The 7,275-nt window shown below is 47.6% G+C and overlaps 1 pseudogene; it reads right to left on the bottom strand.

Annotated features, from left to right (window-relative positions):
• Positions 1-3,254: 3,254 nt before the first annotated feature.
• The window catches only part of LOC101583949, a 5,278-nt pseudogene continuing 1,257 nt past the window's right edge, over positions 3,255-7,275 (bottom strand).

Here is a 7,275-nt window from a genome sequence, read left to right as displayed (position 1 = left end):
ATAAATAAATAAATAAACCAGGGGACTGCTACCCAGCATCTATAAGGAGTGCAAGTAATTAAATTTACGAAGGGGCAAATGACTTAAATAGACATTTCTCAAAAGAAAATGGACAAATATGGTCAACAAATGTGTGAAACAATGTTTTGTTTTGTTTTTTTGCGGAACCAGGGTTTGAACTTGAGCCCTTGCACTTGCCAGGCAAGCGCTTATACTACTGAGCCATCTCCCTGGCCCCTGAAACAATGTTTAACATCAGTAATTATCAGCGAACTGCAAATCAAAAACCACAATGAGTTCTCTCACCGGAAGAATGCAAAAACACGAGTGCCACGCACTGCTGGTGGGAATGCAAATTAAGGGGGCCACTACAGAAACTACTACAGAGGTCCCTCAAAATCCTATGATCCAGGAGTCGTGCTACTGAGTACATGTCCAAAGGAAGAAGAAGTACGTCAGAGGCATCTCCCCTCCCACCCGCCACTTCTCAGGCTACTTACAACAGCCAGGATGTGGCGTCATCTCAGGGCCACTGTGGAAAGAGGATTAAAAACATATAAGTACCACGAAACACTATGAGACGTAAAAAAGAATGACATCCTGCTATTTGCAGCGACATGAATGGGTGGGGGACAGTGCGGAGAGTGAAGTGGCTCACGTGCAGAAAGACAAGCAGCAAATGTTCTTACTTCTTTGTTGTTCTCTGAGGAGTAAAGAACTGAAAGAGTCGCTCTCAGAGTAGTGTGGCGTCCAATAGTGGGCCCCAGAGCCTGAAGGTGGGGCAGGGTGGGCAGGCAGCTGGGGATGTGGCGCCCAGTGGGTGGAGGGAAACTTCGACTGCTGGGTAACTGTGCTTGGCAACTTAACTGCATTCAAAACAGCTGGTAGAGGGGGCCGGGGAGATGGCTCAGTGGAATAAGTGCTTCCCTGGCAAGCTCAAGGGCCTGAGTTCAATCCCTGGTTCTGCAAAAGAAAAACAACAGCTAGTAGAGATGATTTTTGAACATTCCCAACATAAAGAAAGGATAAATATGCAAAGTGACAGATATGTCAGTTATCCTGGCCTGATCATGACATATATACACACACGATATCACATATGTATTTACTACATATTATACATGATATCCACTGCACTTCATAATACGTACAATTGTTATGTGTCCAAAAAGGGAACCAACTCTGCAAGCACACAAGCCACACCACCTCCAGCTGTACCTCACACAGTGCACCGCACCAGGCCTGCCCTCCGCCAGCCCTTCTCGCTTAGCTTACTCCTATTCGCCCTCACGTTGTGATCCTAAAGTCACGTCTAGGTTGTGTGCGTGGGGGGGAGATTAATGCTCCGCTTGTGAGGCCCGGCTGAGCTGCGTCTGCGCAGGCCTGGGGTGGGAGGCCCGGCTGAGCACCACCGCCGGCAGCGGAGGAGAGTGGAGGGAAGAGGGCGCTGTCATTCGAAGTCACTCAAAGTCATAAGCAGCTTAGCTGGATATGGTCTCCTAGCTCCCATGTGTACATGCGTGACATCCATGACACGTGTGACTAAGTCAGAACAGGGTGTGTCATGCTTTTTCACATCACGAATATTCATCAAAACATCAAAATCCCAAAGTAATATTTTTATTGAGGGAAAATCCTCATGCTGTGAAGTCGAGCATTTTTAAATGAATGCTTCATTTGTTATAGTCATGAAGTTGCAGGCACAGCCGCTAGCTAATTCTAAAACATTGTCATGCCAGGTGTGGCAGCATACACGTGTAATCCCAGCACTCAGGAGACTGAGACAGAATTGCTGAGAGGTCAAGGCCAGCCTGAGCTGCATAGTGAGACCTTGTCTCAAAAAGACAAAAAGAAAAAATTACTAATGAAGTATCTTTACATTCTTCTACTAAATCTCTGAGTCTGGTGTGTGTGCACATGTTCTCGTTCCAACTGGCCTCTGCTCTGGTGCTCAGCCAATGCCTGGGCCAGTCCTGGACTGGTGGCTCCACGGGTGTTGGCACGGGGATCCCCAGAGAGACCTGGGGGAACTGATGCTAACTTTCACTGTCTAGTCTTTTGTTATCTGACTTTTTTCCCATGTGCATGTTTTAACTATGTTTTAAAACTCACCATTTCAAAGGTAAGCAAACCCATGTAAAGTTCAGAAAGAGAAGAGCCGTGGTGTAGACACCGGAGGCTCCGGGTGTACAGGGGAAGGGGGGAGGTTTAGAGGGGGAGCTGCTTAGGAGGCGGTGGGGGAGAAGGCACCCAAGGTGACTCCAGATCTGTCACTCGTCACTCAGCCATGACGCAAGAGCTGTTGCAGGCAGGGAAAGGGTGGGTGACCCCTAGATCAGGCAAACAGGCCCAAACCAGCCACAGCCTGCAGTGGGGCGGAGCTAGCTGGGCTGGCACTCACACCTTGGGCCAGAGCAATGAAAACCTCCTTGGGGACACAGAGCCCTGGGAGGGTCTGGTGAGAGCCGAGGAACCTCCCAAATACACATCTACCCACACAACTTTGTTTTTGTTTGTAGTTTTTGTTGTTTGTTTTTGTTTTGGGATTGAACTCAGGACTGACCTTGCGCTTGCAGGCAGGAGTTATGCCACTGAGCTGTCTCCCCAGTCCTGTGGTTTTTGTTTGGTTGGGGTTTTTTGTTTGTTTGTTTGTTTGTTTGTTTGTTTTAGTTTGTTTTGGTTTGGGCTTTTTCAGATCAGGACTCCCTATGTAGCCTAGGCGGGCCTGGAACTCACGATGATCCTCCTACCTCAGCCGCCTGAGTAGGAGGACTATCAAAGGCACTGCTCAAGTGCTATCTGGGATTACAGATGTGAGCCATCACACTCACTTTGTGTATGTCTGATTTCCAGGCAGACCCACCCAGCCCCTGAGAGCCAGCCCAGGTTACAAAGTCTGGTTCGGGTGCACCCCCACACCTGGCTGGGGAGCAACTTTTGAATGGCAAGGAGAAGGAAGAATGCGGGAAAACATGTCAGGAGTTTATTTATTTATTTATTTATTCTCGTATTTCAGAAAAGAGGCATTCGGCCTGCATGTTTATTTACAAACATATCTAGTATGCCATGTGAATTTAAGAGTTTTGGGGCTGAGGAGATGGCTCAGTGGAATAAGCGCTTCCCTGTTAAGCGCAAGAGCCTGAGTTCAATCCTGGGTTCTGGAAAAAAAAAAAAAAGAGTTTGATCTGTTTCTGAAGAGCTTCACCTCTTGAGAAATTCTGTCCATCTGCGAAAGAGGGTGAATTAAAACATCCTTATTTCTTAAGCAGTTGGTGTCTCACTCTAAAGAAAGGTGCTGCAAAGCCAGATCCAAAGTACAAGGTCATCATGGCCAGCCACTGCCACTTGTTTTCCACAGAAAAAGGCAAATTCTTCCCAGGCCCACTTCAGAGTGGCTGCGACGCACCACGGAGGTTGCAAACCTCCAGATGCTCTGCCCCAACACGGTGCTGGAGGACGCTCTAAGAAGGGGAGAGAAAGGGCCACAAAACTCAAACCTGCCCTCACTCGCGACCTTGTCCTCCTAGGAGTTTAGAATCACTGGTAATGAAGGAAAGGAGATATCAGTAATCAGCTCTTGGAAAACGGGGCAAGGCAAGCGAAGGACAAGGCCAGCTCTGTATTTAAAGCCAGCCTGGGCTACGCAATGAGTTCAAGTTTGAACTGAACTACATGGAGACTGTCTCAGACAATCAATCAGTCAATCAATAAATGCACAACTCAGATTGTTGGGCGTGGTGGCACATGCCTGTAATCTCAGCACTTGGAAGGCTGAAACTGGACCATCAGAGCAAGTTTGAGGCCCGCACAGGCCATGTAATGAGTTTGAAGCCAATCTAAACTGCATAGTGAGACCCTGTCTCAAACCCTTCCCCAAAAAACTCTCCCCCAAAAAGTACAGTATAGGGCTGGTGAGATGGCTCAGTGGTCTAAAGCACCTACTTAGAACAAGCTTAGCAAAGCACAGGGACCACAGTTCAATCCCCCAGCACCACATACCAGACAGCCCCGCCCCCTGGTGGGCTGAGCTGGCCACACACACACATTCATACATAAATAAAAAAATTTTTTTTAAAAAAAAAGAACAACAACAACAAGAAAAAGTGAACTCAAGGGGCCTGGGACATGGCTCAGTGGAATAAGCGCTTCCCTGGCAAGCACAAGGGCCTGAGTTCAATCTCCGGTTCTGCAAATAAATAAATAAATAAAATAAAATAAAAGTGAACTCAAGGCCAGCCTGAACTGCATAGCAAGACCTTGTCCCAAAAAGACAATCAATCAATCGGTACACAAAGCGTTGGGCTGTTCTCCAGTGAGAGCACTTCTGCTTCAAACATGCAAAGGGGTGAAGTGCCTCGTGTTCAGGCTTTTGTGACTCTATCAGTGGGACTGCTCAAGTGCTATGGTGTTCAGGTGGCCCCGACCCTGTCCTGGGACCTCACTTGTCCTTTAGGTGGTGTTGGTCTCTGCTCTGCTTTGTTTGCCTGTTGTCCTCTGTGTGTGTATGTGTGTGTGTGTGTGTGTGTGTGCTTGTTGTCTTTTTGAGGTTTTTTTGTGGGGTTTTTTTGGCAGAACTAGGAATTGCACTCAGGCCCTTGCGCTTGCCAGGGAAGCGCTTATTCCACTGAGCCATCTCCCCGGCCCCTTGCTGTCTTTTTGAGACAGGGTTTTACTATGTAGTGCAGAATGGCCCTGAGTTCACTTTGTAGCCCAAGCTGACCTCAAACTTACAATTGCACATGCCTGGCTCTCTGATCTGTTTTGATGAAACTAGAAGGTCACTTCTACCTCCTCCTTGTAGCCTCTGGGCTGATACATCAAGCTCCCTTTTCAAAGACAATGTACAAGTGGCTATGAATAATACAAATGAACAAAGTGCTTTAAAAAAAAAAAAAAGGAAGGAAGGAAACCATCCTGGGATGGTTAATCCCCCTGCAACAGAACCAAACTGAGACTGTAATGCCAGTGGGGGGCCTCGTGTGTACAGGGTGAGAACTCTACCACTGAGCCACATCCCCAGCCCAAAAGCATGTATTTTCCTGTAATGGGTCATCTTCCTCATCCGAGTAATCTGATGATTCACTTTTTTGTGTGTGTGGTACTGGGGATAGAACGTACCTTGCATTTGCCAGGCAGGCGCTTATGCTCCTGAGCTATCCCCCCAGGCCCTTGATGATTCACTTTTGATCTCCTGCAAAACATGCAAAGCTTGTTTTTCATGTGCCATTGTACATGAAATTGGGTTCCTTCTACTGGAAAGAAAACTTTTTTTTTTTTTTTTTTGGTAGTACCAGGGGTCAAACTCAGGACCTTGTACTTGCCAGGCAAGCACTTATTCCACTGAGTTATCTCCCCAGGCCCCAAATAAACTTCTTAAAATAAATCCTAGAGCAGCGTGGGTCTGTTGGACCCTCTGGGATACTTGAATAAACATATACAAAACAGTTACTTGGAGCATAAGGTACGTAAAAATCTCGTTTTGTCACTTTTGCACACATGAACACATCATATGTCACTAGTATTATTAGTGCATAGATTGTTGCCTTTATCTCTCAGGGAAAGATACTGAAATGTACAGCTGGCTACCATTAAAAAGTAATGGTAGGGGCTGGTGAGATGGCTCAGTGGTCTAAAGCACCTACTTAGAACAAGCTTAGCAAAGCACAGGGACCGCGGTTCAATCCCCAGCACCACATGCCAGCCAGCCCCGCCCCCTGGTGGGCTGAGCTGGCCACACACACAAAATAAATGAATGAATGAATGAATGAATAAATAAATAAGTAAAGGTAGAGGGGCCAGAGAGATGGCTCAGTGGAATAAGTGCTTCCCTGACAAGTGCAAGGGCCTGAGTTCAATCCCCGGTTCTGAAGGAGAAAAAAAACAAAGTAATTGTAGGGGGCTGGCAGGTTAGCTCAGTTGTCTAAAGTGCCTTCTTGAGCAAAGCCAATCAGGCACAAGGGACTGTGGTTGGATCCCCAGCACCACATGCCACACCTGACCCGCCCTTAAGGCAGCCTGAGCCACCCAAAAAGAAAAAAAAAAAGTAATGGTAAAGTAAAACTTCATAGTAGAAAAATAAGGGATGGGCCTGCTAGATCCAGTCTAAGGACACCGTGAATGTCCAGGCTTTCCTGCCCTGAAAGATATTCCCCAAATTTTTCTCTTTGATCTTCCCAACAGTCCCCTACTGAGAACAGAGTGGTTACCATTGCCCCCTCCCCTGGTGGTTAACTTAGGGTTTGTGTCTCGTCCCCACCAAAGCCTCATGCAGTCATTGGGGTGGCTTCTACAGTTTGTGAAGAATTCACGGTCCAGTGCTGGGATTATGGGTGTGGCAGCTACAGCCGCCCCAGGGTGGGTAACCTGAACACAATAGAAGGAAGGGAGGGAGGCTTGCTAGCTGCCACAGCCCCTGCCCCTCCCTTTGCTCTTTGCTGTTTTCTGCAGCCATGAGCTGCTGCCCTCTTCCCTGTGCCACTCTGCCTTAGAGCCAGCTGAGTATGAACTGAAAACTCCACTAACTGTGAGTTAAGCAAACCTTCTTAATTTTGGGGTGTTGGGTGGTTTTTTGTTCCAGCAATGATAAAAAGTAACTGAGACAGGAAGTTTGACCAGAGCACTGAAACAACTGTCCAAAGGCACACAGCAACTCAGCTCTCCAGCAGGGTCTGCCCCAGGCTCCGCAAGGGCCCCCAGCTCAGAGCCCTCTGAGAAAGCAGGGAGCAGGGCTTTGCCCATCTAAGAGCAATGGCCGGGCCTGGCAAACACCAGCCCCTCAACTGGTCCTGCGCCCTTACTTACGGCAAGGCTTGCTGAAGCTTTGTGGCAATCCAACGCCCTCTGCATGCCCAGCTCTGGGAACCCGGAGGAGCCAGAGTTGCGTCTGCTCAGATCGAGGAAGAAAAGCAGCCTTGCTGTCCCGCCTCCCCAGCTTTAACCCATGCTTTCCACCTTTCACCCCAGTGACCTCTCACCTTGCCTCCCTCTCCCTCACTGCACTGAATTAACACTAACAATACCATTTTTTTTGTTTATTTTTTTTATGTCATCAGTATTGTTCGTATTAATGGCTAAGCTCTTTTCAGGGTCTGTGGCATGCTCATATCTACTTTCTTCATGGAGTTTTTGACTATTCATTCAACTAATAGTTGTTGAGCACCTATCCTGTGCCAGGGACTATGCTGACCCTTGGGGCTAATTCAAAGTGGTAGGCTTTACAGATGAATGTCCATTTTGTATCTGTGTATTCAAAGTGGTTGGGATAGATATATAGTT

This window comes from Octodon degus, unplaced genomic scaffold (assembly GCF_000260255.1).
Source record: "Octodon degus isolate 3935 unplaced genomic scaffold, OctDeg1.0 scaffold00007, whole genome shotgun sequence".
NCBI lineage: Eukaryota > Metazoa > Chordata > Mammalia > Rodentia > Octodontidae > Octodon > Octodon degus.
This window is presented reverse-complemented; position numbering and strand designations above follow the sequence as displayed.